The 13,642-nt window shown below is 40.9% G+C and overlaps 1 protein-coding gene and 1 long non-coding RNA gene across 13 annotated transcripts in view; one reads left to right on the top strand and one right to left on the bottom strand.

Annotated features, from left to right (window-relative positions):
• The window catches only part of LOC108352301 (uncharacterized), a 159,162-nt gene extending 148,901 nt beyond the window's left edge, over window positions 1-10,261 (bottom strand). For all 4 annotated transcript variants that reach the window (XR_010056040.1, XR_001840448.3, XR_010056039.1 and 1 more), the window contains exons 1-2: window positions 8,767-10,261; window positions 3,704-3,888 (exon numbers count right to left, since the gene is read on the bottom strand). This is a non-coding gene — a long non-coding RNA (uncharacterized LOC108352301). The remainder of the gene's footprint in view (window positions 1-3,703; window positions 3,889-8,766) is intronic.
• Grik1 (glutamate ionotropic receptor kainate type subunit 1) overlaps window positions 1-13,642 on the top strand; it is a 400,993-nt gene that overhangs the window by 113,021 nt on the left and 274,330 nt on the right. The gene's annotated exons all lie outside the window — the stretch shown is intronic.

Raw genomic sequence — 13,642 nt, 5'->3', positions numbered from 1 at the left:
ATTTGCACAATGGTAACTAGGCAAGGTACTATGTGCATTTGGTGGAGTGAACCTACTTTCAAAACGACTCAGTGTACTGTTCAGGACTTTCAGTTGGGAGTCAGGTAGTTTTGTGTGACAGTTTAGCTTGCACTGTTCCAGGAACTAAACCAGCTTTTGTCTTCCTGGAAGGGAAGGTCCTTGTGCTTGGAGGTTTGTGGTGGGAATTTTCCCACTGGCCCCAGATTGGCCCCAACTTTGGCTTTTTCATCTTCATAATATTTCATTGATGCTTGCAAGTAATATACTCAAGCCAAGTCCCTTCACCTTACACGTCCTTGCCCTCTGAAACAGCCTCCTTGAATATTTCAGTCCACAAATAAAATTTTCACAGCCATTGTGAAGTTGTTTACAGATCCAGACCATCGAGGCAGTGTGCAAAGGTTTATAAGATTTTATGCCACGTGATAACTGCTTTACAAATATTTTTAATAACTGTATGCACACAGCCTGGAAACCACAGTGAGAAAACCTGTTATTGTTTGACATTGATCCGTAATATTTCCTCTTCAAGTTCAGTAGCTTGCCCCCTTTAAAAAAATACCATGTAGTCCACTTTTGTTCATAGATACTGAAAACCTACACCAGATTACCTAATAAAATCTAATTGTATCCAACTAAATTTGCATGACCTCTCTACTTGTGATAAAAGACTTTTCTTTCAACTTTTTATTGATTCTTCGTGAATTTCACATCACCCATCCCAATCCCACTCAGCTCCCCAACCCACCATATCTGCCCTCTGCCCTTGCAATTTCCCCTGAAAACAAAACTGAAAATTTAAAAATTAAAAAAAAATATTTTCACCAGGGACGTTGTGGTGTGTCACAGTGTGTCACACAGTATACCTTACTTTTCATAATTCTGATCTCTCGTTTATTCCACAGAACCCACCCACGTTCGATCTTGCTATTGTTTGTAAATGTGTCTTTTATTCACCTGATTGGTTGTCCTTTCTGAGGCTTGCTGTCTCAGCCTGCTAACTTAGGTCTAGTTCTGGAAGCTTCTAGCATCTGTACAATCTTATCCAGGTCTAGAATGCTTTCAGCCTCTGAGACTGACTGCTGAATAGCTCACCCCTTCTTAGTTCTTTCTGACCTCTGGCTGACTGGCTCACCGCAGCTGTTCTGACTCAAACTCCTCCTCAAGGTGATTGATTCAGTCTGGCTTCTCTCTTAGCCTCTGAATTTTTGCTCTGCTTGGTCTCAAACTGATTTGACAATCTCGTCTAATCTTCAGGCTCTTTCTTATTCTTTCACCCATTCTTTCTTCACCTGTGTCTAGCTTGTTCTCCCTTCAACCCGCCTCTGTAAAACTTTCCCAGTAAATAAAACTTGCTTCCCCCCTCTCTGCACTGCCCCTCAAGTAGCTTCCCTTTCTTCTCTCTTCTCATGATGGTTGCTCATATTGTATTCTGTCAAACCTTTCTCTGATTCGTCATTTTGGATGCCACTCAATTAGACATCACTTTCAAACATGGTTGCTTCCTTCTACAAACTTCTAAAACTTTACCTTTGTTGTTTGGGATTAAAGGTGTGTACTAAAGGTATGTCTGTATTCCAGCCTGAGATATTAAAGGTGTGTGCTAAGAATTGAATAACGGCACAAGTAGAAACAAGATTCTTCAGTAAATAACAGAAACTTGGTGGGCATGGCGTGATCAAATACCCTGCAATGCTTGTTATTTCACACTGAGTTCATAGGTCATTTTTTTTTATAATTTCAGAGCTCCTATTGCTTAAGTTTTCATATTCATAGCTTTAGTTTGAAAAAAATCCAAGCTATTCTGCTAAAACTTGAAGATGATGTGCTGTTTACATTCATCTGTGACTTCTCTAGAATTATCAATTTCTCTAATCTAAAATCTTGGAGCTATAGAGCTGGGCGTAGGAATGGGGGTGCTTTTGATTTCTGAACCCATCTTGGATTCTAGGTCCCACTACCTAACTGCCATTTTGTTTTTCATTTTTGCTTCTTGGTAAAATCGAGAGCCAATAAATGTCTATGAAGGAATATTGTCTTTTCTACAACATCCATCTTCATTTCTCCTTCATTCCATGGCCATTCTTCTGAGGTCATACTCTTCTCTCTTTAAGGCACAAAACCTTGTCTTGGGCAGGTTAGATTTTCTTTTATGGCAAATCAGAAGGAAATTTTGTTTAAAAAAAAGCTTTATTTTCTTAAGATTTTCCCCTTTCTCCTCTAATTGAAACATTCAGACAAAAAGCTGTCATCTTTTCTCATTTTGAACAACAATCATTCCTCCACAGAATGCAACAATGTAACAATGCACAATTAAGTCTATTCTCTATGAGAATTCTGTCTTTTTTTTTCCTTGTGAAAGGGTCCTCACGGCCAAGCTGGCCACAAACTTACTGTGAAGATTACCTTGATCCTTCTAACTACGCCCTTTAAAAGATGGGTTTGCCTAAATCATGCCCAGTTTCTGAATTTTTTAAACTTACCTTCTTATCTAAAATACTGAAAGAGAGATTCAACCTTCCCAAGAGAAACTAATTTCTTTGAGAAAATATGCATAATACCCCATGTTTTGGAAGCTGTCCTGTATAAGACAAGAACATTTTCCACCAGTCCCAATGTTAAAAAGCAGTTTGCCTCACCATAAATGTGAGTCCTACGGCTCCATGTTTTTGAGTTTGATGGATTCTGTTACTTTTATGTATGCTTCCTACTTATGAGTTATGAAACATTTAGATTTAAACATGAAATGTTTGTCTAGAAGTAAGGCTGCCTTCAGAAATCAGTAGGCATTTCAATAGAAAGTTCTTCTTTGCCCGGGCTGTTTGCCCGACATGCATCACGGCCTGAATATTCGAGGGACCTAACTTACTCTTGAGACTTCAGTCGGTGTGGACACTTAATTTCAATAGGGTATTAAAGCTTCAGTGCTCTTTGTCCACAAGTACCAGGTGCTCTTTGAAGACAGCAGGAAGAAAGTCAGGAATCCGAGGTCAATCCCTTATTTATTTCTTCACGGAACAAACACGGAATTGAGTCTTTTTGTATCTCAAGCCAGTGCTCAGCAGAGAATGCACACTAGCCCATAACCAGAAACTCTCATTTATGTGCTGTAGACAGCAGATACTATAGTACAGACACTTGAAGAAAGATTATCAAGGTCAGAAAAGTTTTAAAATTATAACTTTAGTAGCTATGCACAAACAAAACAAAATAATAAAAATGTCTAAACCCAGAGGATGGCCTTCAATGGACAGAAACATGAAACAGGTCTAGGGTTAAAAGGCTACTCCAGGAGGAGCACCCAAGCAAAGGCTACTGTAGGATGGTGGCTAGATGGGTTACAGGTGCCGGTCACCACAGATTGCATGCAAGGATGAAATGGCTTAAATTTAACTCCACATGAAGTTGTAAAGACATTAAGTCTCTCAACTTTTCGAGATCAAAACCCAGGCAGCTCCTTCATCCCTCCTCTTGGTCCCTGCTGTCATGCATGTGGAACTCAGAACATGCAACTAAGCTTTGCCTCTCCAGCACTTCCCATAAATTCAATTTTTTTCAGTCATAAAAACTGTGACCCGACTTTCACACCATGATAATATATTTTGGTTCCTTATTTCAGTGAATTTATTACATCGTCTATTTGGTATCCATCGTTGTATCTATAGATGTATGCATCACTTACCTAGTTGTCAGTCTTTTTCTGGAATTTCCAAATTTTTTATGTCAACAAATTGGAGATTCACATGCAACCCGGGCAGAGCAGAGCAGAGCACATCGAAATGCCTTGAGTGTGTTTAACTGGGACAGGCAGAAACTTTCACTGATGTATGTCTTATTCATGTCATCACTAACGTGAAACCAAGGCAACTGAAAGACAGAGAGAGAAATTCTATGGTGTAGAGACAAACAAATATTGTAATTTGCAGATTACCCACTGGGTCTGTCTGTCTCCAGAAACCATAACCGTTCCCAGAGACTGTTAATCTAACTTAGTATTTTTTTAACATGCCTTTCTATGTCCTACTTGGCCCTCAAAGAATGTTATTTCCTGTAACTTTGCTTTCGTTGTATTAAAAATGAAGAAATAACACCATCTTCTCCTAAATTTTCCAGTGCATCAGTTCAATTTCCTGCTGGTGGATTTCTGTTTTTCTCCCGTTATTTCTAAGAAATTATACTCTCTGCTTCACAAAGGGCAGGACGCAGATGGTATAAGCTGTGTGCACAGGATAATAGAACAGTGGCTCTCAGCCTGTCAGAGTGCTCAAGAAGGCGTCTTGCCTTTGTCCTCAGGAGTCTGTCCCTAGCTCTCAGTCACTAAGAGTGCCTGTTACCACACAGTAGAGTAAAAGTGAGCATTCTGTGGCTCGAGGCTGAGTGTAGCTGCTGAGAATCCTTTACACTGAATCAGGATTCCCTCACTAAACTCGAATGCAGCTTAACTTTTAAAAACATGAAAACACGCCAAGTAAAAGAAGAGAAAACAGCCACCCTCTCTCACACACCTCACACACTGCTTTATTCCAAAATATGAGTTAGGGTTAATAATGTTTTCAGAGTTAAATGCATGGCCCCTACCCCTACCATAATCCCTTGTTTGAACAATGCGACTACAACCAATGATACTGTTTAGGAAGGCCATGGAGCCTTTAGGAGTTCAAATTTTGCTTGAGGAAGTGAGTCACTAAGAAAAAACTGGCTTTACAGCCCAGCCTCACTTGCTGTTCAGTCTCTGTTTCCTGACCTGAGATAGGACCAGCCACTTCCTGCTCCCGCCACTCTGCCTGTACCAGTATGGACGACTGGATCACTGGAACCTTAAGCCAAGGTTAACCCTTCCTCCCTTCAGTTGCAGTTTGCCTGGTTTATGGTTTATGGAGAGAGGCTTCTAGGACTTTGAGAAGTTCTGAGATTCCAGGGTCTCTGATCCCATGATGTGGTCATCAAATGATGCATTATATGAAGTAGTGCAGGGTCCTCATTCAGTCTTTTGATTGCATAGGACAGGGGCTTCAGGGACATCTTCCTTATGTAATTGTTTCTAGAGATACCATTGTATTTATATACATAAAATTAGAATTTCTGGGCATGTCATGGGGATATGTATGACTCTTTAAGGGTACTGGCTTTACAAAGAATAGCCCTGAGTTGATGGGATGTTTGACTGGGGGATATCTGAAGCATGGCTGGGAGTTGTGTGGGGGAGAACGTCATTGATGGAGGGATGTTGCTGTAAATAGGCATGGTAATTGCAGAACTCTTCAGTGGCAGGGGCATGGAGAACTCAGAGACTGGAAAGAGGCCATGGGAAGGACATGGATGGTGGTACATGATGACACACCAAAAGTAAAGAATAGCTGGGTCCCTCAACACAAGGATACATTGATAAACCATATCCGCGACTAGCTCATTCTTCTTTACGTGGGTTAAACAATAAACATTTGCCTCTAGCAAATACTATATCAGGGAGATTGCTTGGAATCTCATCAGCCAGTATACATATCATCTGTGTTAACTGAGGTAATGGGATACGGCATGACATGATTAAAAGGAGCAGACTTTCAGTGAGATTATTTGCACATTTGTAAAATGATCCTATAGACGGCCACCTGGAAGCCATGACTCTTGTTGAGTTTTAACTCACCCTCCTCTGCCTGAATGAACAGGATGCCTGAATTTGTGAATGAGCTTCAAAAGAATGTCACCTCTGTTGTACTGTATAGGCACCTGGTGTACTCACATTTTTATGCTTATTAGAGTTCCTTGATCCTTATACTTGTCCTCACACAACGGCATCAGAAATCACCGACCTATCAGAATGTCTAAGCTTAGCTAACGTTCACGAACTGAAATGACTTCTATGCTTGAAGGTTTCAGCATCCCCTTGTTCATTCAACACGCATTTAGTCTGAACTTAAGTGAACTATTATGGCACTTGTTGAAATGCTATAAAGTGTGAAGATACAGGCAGGGTTGAGTTCAGATGGCCATCGTGAGCTCTCTGCCTCGTGAAACAGGCAGATCCGTATAGTTCCCACTTGAACCCAAGTGCTGCCAGGTCTGTGTGTTTCTTTTACAAATAACTGTCTCTCCCATTAAACAGGAAGGAAGGTAACAGAGGCAGAAGGGCCCTGCACATTACCCCTAAATTCAAGGCTTATTTCTCATTTGATTTTCTCTCACTTTTTGCCCCCTGCAAGTTTGTGCCTTTGATGCCTGAGTCATAGTTTCTTTTCTATGTGAAAGATTAAGCAATAGATACATACGCATGAACTCTCTGTCTCTCTGTATCTCTGTGTATCTCTCTCTCTGTATCTCTCTCGGTCTCTCTCACACACTGGCACACACACATACACAAATATACACAAACACACACATACACATACAACATATATGCATACATGCATACACATACATGCATGCATGCACACAAATATACACACATACACACAACACATATGCATATGCACATGCACACATCAACACATGCATTCACAATATAGAAGCACACAAACACACACACATACATATACATATACAACTATAACTATAACTGATTCAGAACACCATGTTTGATTCATACATTTAATAGTAGGAATAACTCCGTGCAGATTTTCCAAGCCAGTACTCTGCAATCATTGCCAGTGAAGTACCCTATTTTGGAACATGTGTCAGATTTCACAAACTGATTCATGTTTCCTAGGCCTTGTGTGAAAGTAGGTGTTTCTATTTGGGAATCACAGCCTAAGCAATGAATATTTTGACAAAAAGAGACATTTTTTCGTCCTCCAGCACATTCCTTATTTAGCTAGAAACTGGAGAACCAATCACTAGTGCGGTTATCCTGAGTGTAGTCTCACAAGTTTCCCCTCTCTGTGGCACGGTTTCTAGTCTCTCCGATTATAAATGTTGCCGGGGATGATGTGTGAACCAATCCTAGCTGTGCACGCACAGCAGAATGAAAGGTGTACTGATGTAGGACTGAAGTGAGGATGAATAATTCATCTCTGACAGCAGACGGGATCCGGCTCTATCAGGCAAAGCTCCACAGCAGAGGCCCTCAAAGGCGCCTTCGATTCATCTCCAACTGCCCTTCTTGTTTCTGCTCGGGTGGCAGAAGGGATCATTTAGGATGAGCTAAGTGACAGTCAGCTTGATAACAGAGACAGACAAATTCAGCGGTATTTGTCATCACCAAACATTCACTCAACAGATGCTCCTGCTTGGAGCCTGGATGAAGCTGAGTGGGGTGAGCTTCCTCTGTATAGAGAACATTGCTAGATGCTCACAACATCCTTGCCTCACTTTGGTACATGATAGAAACAAGAGCCTTCTGAAAGGCTGTAAGTACACCATGCAGGTTTTATCGTCCCAATATCTTCAAACCAGAGAGTCAGTGAGTTCACATGAACATAGGATGAGATGTTATCTATGTGTGTCTTTGTTTATGACTAGGAAACACGTTTCTGTGAGAATGTAACACAGCTGTGGCATTTGTCGGGCTTTTCATCTCTCCTGTATCAAGGGTAATTGGATATGAGTTAAAATCAGCCCCGAAAGAGAGAAATGGGAGGCTACCATGTGATTGGCCTCTGAAGTTTCTGAAGACTTATTTCTAAGCACAAAGTACAGCCAGACGAGGTGGTTTCACAGGTTTGCTTTAAAGTAAAACCAAATGCTCTTCAGGAAGACATGGGACAGGTTTGTCAGGATTTCCTGTCTTCATCTGTGGTGTTGGGCTATCCTTAGGTGATACAAGGACTTAAGAGAACAAATTGCTTAAAGTACTGATAACATTCTTGTCCTGTAACAAGTGTCAAGTAATTATAGGAAAGAATATAATTATTTGTAGCATTAAGTTTAATTTAGTTGCATTCAAATCCTTACAAGGTACTGGCCAACCCAAATCATTAAGCTTCTCGGGCATAAGTGGCTTTGGGCTGGAGGCAGCTTGATGCATTGATGTTTGCAAATGAGCCATGCCTCCTGGTCATCACATCGTAGTATATCTCTGCTTCCTGCATGTATCTATTTCCCATTGACCAAACTTCCAATCAGTGTGACTATTTATTCCAATGCACTGGTCTTTTCTGGTCTTCCACAAATACAACTTCAAAAGCATATTATAACCTTAAATTTGAAAATTAAAATGACTATATGGAAATTAAGTAGAACTCTTTCTATAGCTAACAAACAGCTTTGGGTTATTCTCACAAAATAAAAAAGTTATAGACTCTTAACAAGATGGTCCCCATTGTATTACATCATGCAGATGTCAGGAAGTTAGAATTCACAGGCCAAGTCTGATTTCATTGCTAGTTTTCACAAATCAAATTTTTTGAAACATAATGATGTCTGTTTTCATGTGTATTATTACCTGAATACACAGTAGAAGTTAGAGGTTAGATTAGATGATGGCACCTCCGAAGCCTACAGTGCTGAGTGCGGGAACATATCCTGAAATTTATCCTGTTTTCCTCTCTAGATGGGCAAGCTTCCACTATTTTTAGCAGGGAGCATGTTAGGGGTAAATGTGGTTGGGATATGCCTTGTAGTAATATTCCCCACCGCCAAGGTCTGAGTTCAACTTCCAAGATAAAGTTCAGGATGTACCAGACTCCCCCACCCCCACCCCCTAGCAAATGACATCTTGTTCCGTATTATGCTGTATGATATTGGATTAGTACTGTTGAAGGCTGAAGCTGACCTGGACTGCATCCAAATCTCACAGCCTCAGAGACCTACCTGCCAGGGCTGTTCCAGGGGTATTCCAGGCCCACTGCAAAGCAGGCAACGATGCAGACCAAAGTTGGGTAGTCTCTCACCAGTGCGCATGTCTCTGCTCAATGCCAGGGAAGACCTAGAGGCTCTCAGAACTTTGGGATAGCTAAGGATGCTTGTTCTCTGTCTGGTCTTCAATCTAGCCATAGCAGACCTCCTTTGAGCTCAGTTCCTTGGTAACTTTTGTGTCTAGTCTCCAGAGAGAAGGATCCAGTTGTGCCGTCTGCTGGCCATAGCCGAGGTAGGGGTAGTAGAAACAGTCAGTTGCCTGGCTTCTATGGTTCTAGCTGTTGAGTCTACAAGTGCCAACATCAGACACAGTGCATAGGCCCATGACCAGCATCAGATTTCATGATAGAGAGCCTGATCTAGATTTTAAGTCTATCATGGGAGTTTAATCCTTTCTTCCATCTCAAATCAAGAAGCTTTTCTCCAGGCAGTTTGAGCTGAGGTAGTAGTGACCCAGGCAAGGTTTTCTAGCTAAGACTTACAACACGGCTTTCTTACATAAAAACAAGTACTGTGGTCTCTCACCTGATATTATTAACTCTGTGAAGAGGGTTTGGGGTGTGAAAAGCTATTCACATTAAAAAAAATCATGTTTTTAAACTCAGCCACATGCACGCCAAATTACATCTGTATGAAGGGTTAAATAAAAAGCAATGTTCCTGGGTTTCAATCCAGATGTGCACTAATGGGTTATGGGAACTGGGAAATCAGTTGTGTCCCTGCTAAGAGGTTCCTGGGAAATGACCAGTAGATTCACTCAGACAGACAGTGTTTTGAGACAGTGGCTTCAGGATAGGAATTTGCTCAGCTTCTAGAAAGTGATTAAAGTTATGGTTCATCACGCTCCCTGTGTACAAATCCTGAAATGTCCACTTTCCAGATAAACAATGCTGAGGAGAGTTCTAGGAATTATGCCTAGACTGTCATTATAAAACTGAGATACAAAAAAACAAACTTTGTTAACTGCGAACAAATTAATTAGCATGAATAATTCACTTTAGTTAGTTTTTATCCATATAAAAACATTCAAGAATAGTGGATATTAATGTTCCAATTTAAATGTATTTATAGCTTTTTAAACTTGTGTATGTGTGCGTACATGTGTGTGTACGTGTATGTGTGTCTGTCTGTGTCTGTGTGTGCCTGTGCGTCTGTGACTGTGTGTCTGTGTGTGTGCAGAATCTGACATACTTTTAAAAGAACAAGGACAGAGTCGGGTGTGAGTCCTCACCTTTCACCTTGAGACAGGGCTCTCTGATGCCTGTTGTTCTGTTTGCATGCCTATTTAGCCCTCACATTTCAAGGGATTCTCCTGCTCTGAAATTAAAGATATGAACTGTCCTGTTGGCTTTTGTCAGTTCTGGGGATATGGACTCGGGTCCTCACACTTGTTGGGCCCCAAGCTTTACTCATAGCTTTAGCTTACTTATCACTAAAGGGGAAACTATGGTACATGGAATTCAGACTTTTGCAAGTAACTAGGATACAGTGACATCACAATGCTGCCCATCGCTGGCTTGACTCTTCATGGCTCTAACTCAGCCGTACAATGTGCCAAATCTCACATATCAAGTCTGTCTCCCATCTGCTCTTGCCAACATACCTTTTCCAATTTCCTTACAAAGGAACTCTTATTAGAACATCTCAGGGACCAATCTTCTCAGGCTCCCATCCCAAGCTTCATTATCAATACAGGGAAAATAGACCACTGACTGCCAATTGACTGTGAGTCAAGAAAGAAGAGTCCTAGTGAAGGGGCGTTGGACTTAATTACAGTGCACATACCTGGTGGCCTTGATAAAGCAATTGCACTGAAAGGATGAGGTGAATCATGGTTGCATCAAATGGGATAACAGAAGAAAAACATCTGAAACTCGATTGAATGTATTTCCAAAGATCAACTGAGTGAGGAGCATTGCGCCACTACTGGTAACCTGTGAGTGTGTGCTCTTCTGTGACCTTGGTTCTTCTCTGTAGCTTGGAAAATAAAGACAAAGCCCAAACATGACATAGTGTGGTCCTGTGTCCAGCACTCTGTATGGAAGTGTGTAGTTGCAACTAATCTAGAGACTTTCTAAAGATTCCTATGGAAAGTTTCCTCTGCTCACACCCTCCTTAAAGGTCTCATACACTTAACAATCAAATCCAAACACCTAAGTATGAGCCATTATTTAACACAGTGGGGTGAGAGGGTCCTAGAGGTTGACTTTCTTCCTTTTGTCAGGAAGAAGAGGGTCTCATCAAAAGGTTGCCTTTGCTTCCTCTCCTCCAAAGTTTGATTCTGTTTTTCACTCTTGAGTTTTTATTTCAGATCCCCTTGCCTCCTCCTTTCGAACCTCAAGCTTCAATTTTCCTGTCAGAATTTCTCTGGGGGAGGAGGAATTATGTTGACCTTACAGAAGTTAATTTTATATCCTCCATTTCAACCTGGAGGATGGTTGGCCCACAACCCACCAGCATTCAAGCCGACAACCTATACATTGTTCCAGGGTTGAATGAGATTTGATTGGAAATAACCTCAGTGGTGAACTCCAAATATCATGCTACAAAATAGAATAGAAAGAAGAAAATGAAAAATAATCTGTCTCTGTGTTCTCTCCCGCCCTCCGTCCCTCCCCCTCTCCCATCTCTCCGTTGCTCTTTCCCTTCCTCTTCCCCTCTTTCCCCTCCCCCTCCCTCCCAGCTCTGTCTCCTCCTCTCTCTCTATCACTCCCACCCTGCTTTTCGCATGTATACAGGTAACTCATGCTGATAGTCCAGGAAATTTTTCTATTTTAATTTGTTTCTAATTTTGAAATAAGCGGGCACCTTCCACACATTCTCTTATTTCTCCCCTTTATCTCAAGCCAACCATGTCTCTAAGGAGCCTGTCTTTATGCATACATTTCAGTGTGCAAGAGCTTCAAGCTCATTCAAATTGGAAGTGGTGTTTGGTGAGATGGGAAGAAGGGATGAATTTAAGAACTAATAAATAATCATCACCCATACCTACTTGGAAATAGCTTTCTTGTTGAATATTTCAATATATAATACCAGGGAATGAGGCAGCCATTGCTAATTTAAAGGTGGCTTGCCCTATAAATCTTGCAAATATATATGTACACGAGTCCTCAATTACCCTCTGATGCCGTCTTCTCCTGTTTAAATTACCTTAAGGAGAAACATATTTAGGTGATATTAGAGCCACTTACAGGGAAGGATAATGGCCATGGAAGAGCCTCAGGCTTTCTCCTTAATATCTCGCCCCTTAGGCCAACAGAGTGAGAGAGAGTGTGCTCTTGGCCCTACTTCCCATTCATAGGTCAGTTTTCTTAGCAACTGGTGAAGCCCTGGAATTAAGACAAGGTCAAATCCCTCCTAACAGCGCCCAAGCCCCAGCAGAGACTCATAGACTAATCTACTATGTCACTATATCTGAATATCAAGCAGGGGAAACAAATCTCTCAGAATCCTTATGTATGCCAGTGGTATTACGCTGACCTTTGAATTACAAATAGATACTGAGAATGAACTCCCAGGAGCGGGCAATATCCATAAAATAACAATTATGAAATGCTGTTTGCCTTGTGGAATGGCTTTTCCCATAATGAGGATATGACCAAGTTGGGAGGCTGGGGAATGGTGTGACTCTGGTTGAAGCTTCTAATTCTGAATTATTCATTTGTCAAATGGAGAGAAATCCCGAAGGCTGGGCTAGGGAGAGAGTCAAGAAGTCACTGGGGGCCTTTCTTAAGGCCACGGTTTATAGAGAAAGGGCTATGAGGACCTTGCTAAGGATCTAGAAGGATTAGAATAAAAACCTGGCTTCTTCCTCCAAGAGAATTTAAATGGCGTGGTTAGTGTGGGTTTTGTTGTCTATGTCAGGCATTCAAATTCTCAGCAGAAGGGTTGATCCTACAAAGTTTTCTTTTTATTTTAGTATTTATTATTTGTTTTTGTGTCTGTTTGAAAACCTTCATTGTTTTACCTTATTTAGTTTTGCTTTTTTAACCTCTGATGAGTTCCTTTAGAAGGGAAAGGTGCTTGCGCCCAGGCGTATATGCTTTTTCAAAAGAACTTTGAAGTTAAAACTAAATGAACAGCTAGTATGTTGACATGTCTTAGCTTTAAAACTAATTTAATTGAGTTTAAAACTTATTTAATTGACATGTGTGTGTGTGTGTGTGTGTGTGTGTATGCATGCTCATGTCTTTGTCCTATTGTGCAGTTGTGCTTGTGTGCACAAGTGCATATGTGTGTACATGTGTGGAGGTCAGAGGTCAACCACAGCTACTACTATCATTGTTGTTACTATTATTATTATTCCTAAGAAGCTAGCCACCACTTTTGAATTTTATTTTTGTTTGTTTGTTTGCTTGTTTGTTTGTTGAGAAGTCTCTCATTGGTCTGGAACTCACAGAAAAGTCCAAAATGGTTAGTGAGGATGCCCAATTATTGTTCTGTCTCGACCACCCTACTCCTGGGATTCCAATTGTGTGCTGGCATGCCTGGATTGTGTTTTGTTTTGTTTTGTTTTTGTCTTGTTTTGTCTTCTTTTGGTGGGTTCTGAATATTGAACTCAGGTTTCTTTTAAGGTAAGCACTTTACTGACTGAGGCATTTTCCCACCTAATTTTCAAGTTTTCCCATACATTTTTCTCCCACAGAATGTGCTATACCAGAGAACATAAGATTCTAGACTTTAGACTTAGATAGACCTAAATTGCAATCCAACTAGGCTCCTAATAGGTTATACAGCATATTATTCAAAGTGTTTCACTCCACTCCTCACATAACAAGTATGAATAACAATGTTTAACCCAGAGGAATAGAGGAATGGAAGTCCCAGTGGC

The sequence above is a fragment of the Rattus norvegicus genome, chromosome 11 (assembly GCF_036323735.1).
Source record: "Rattus norvegicus strain BN/NHsdMcwi chromosome 11, GRCr8, whole genome shotgun sequence".
NCBI classification, from domain to species: Eukaryota; Metazoa; Chordata; class Mammalia; order Rodentia; family Muridae; genus Rattus; species Rattus norvegicus.
The sequence above is the reverse complement of the archived record's forward strand: the minus strand, read 5'-3'. Positions and strand labels throughout refer to the sequence as shown.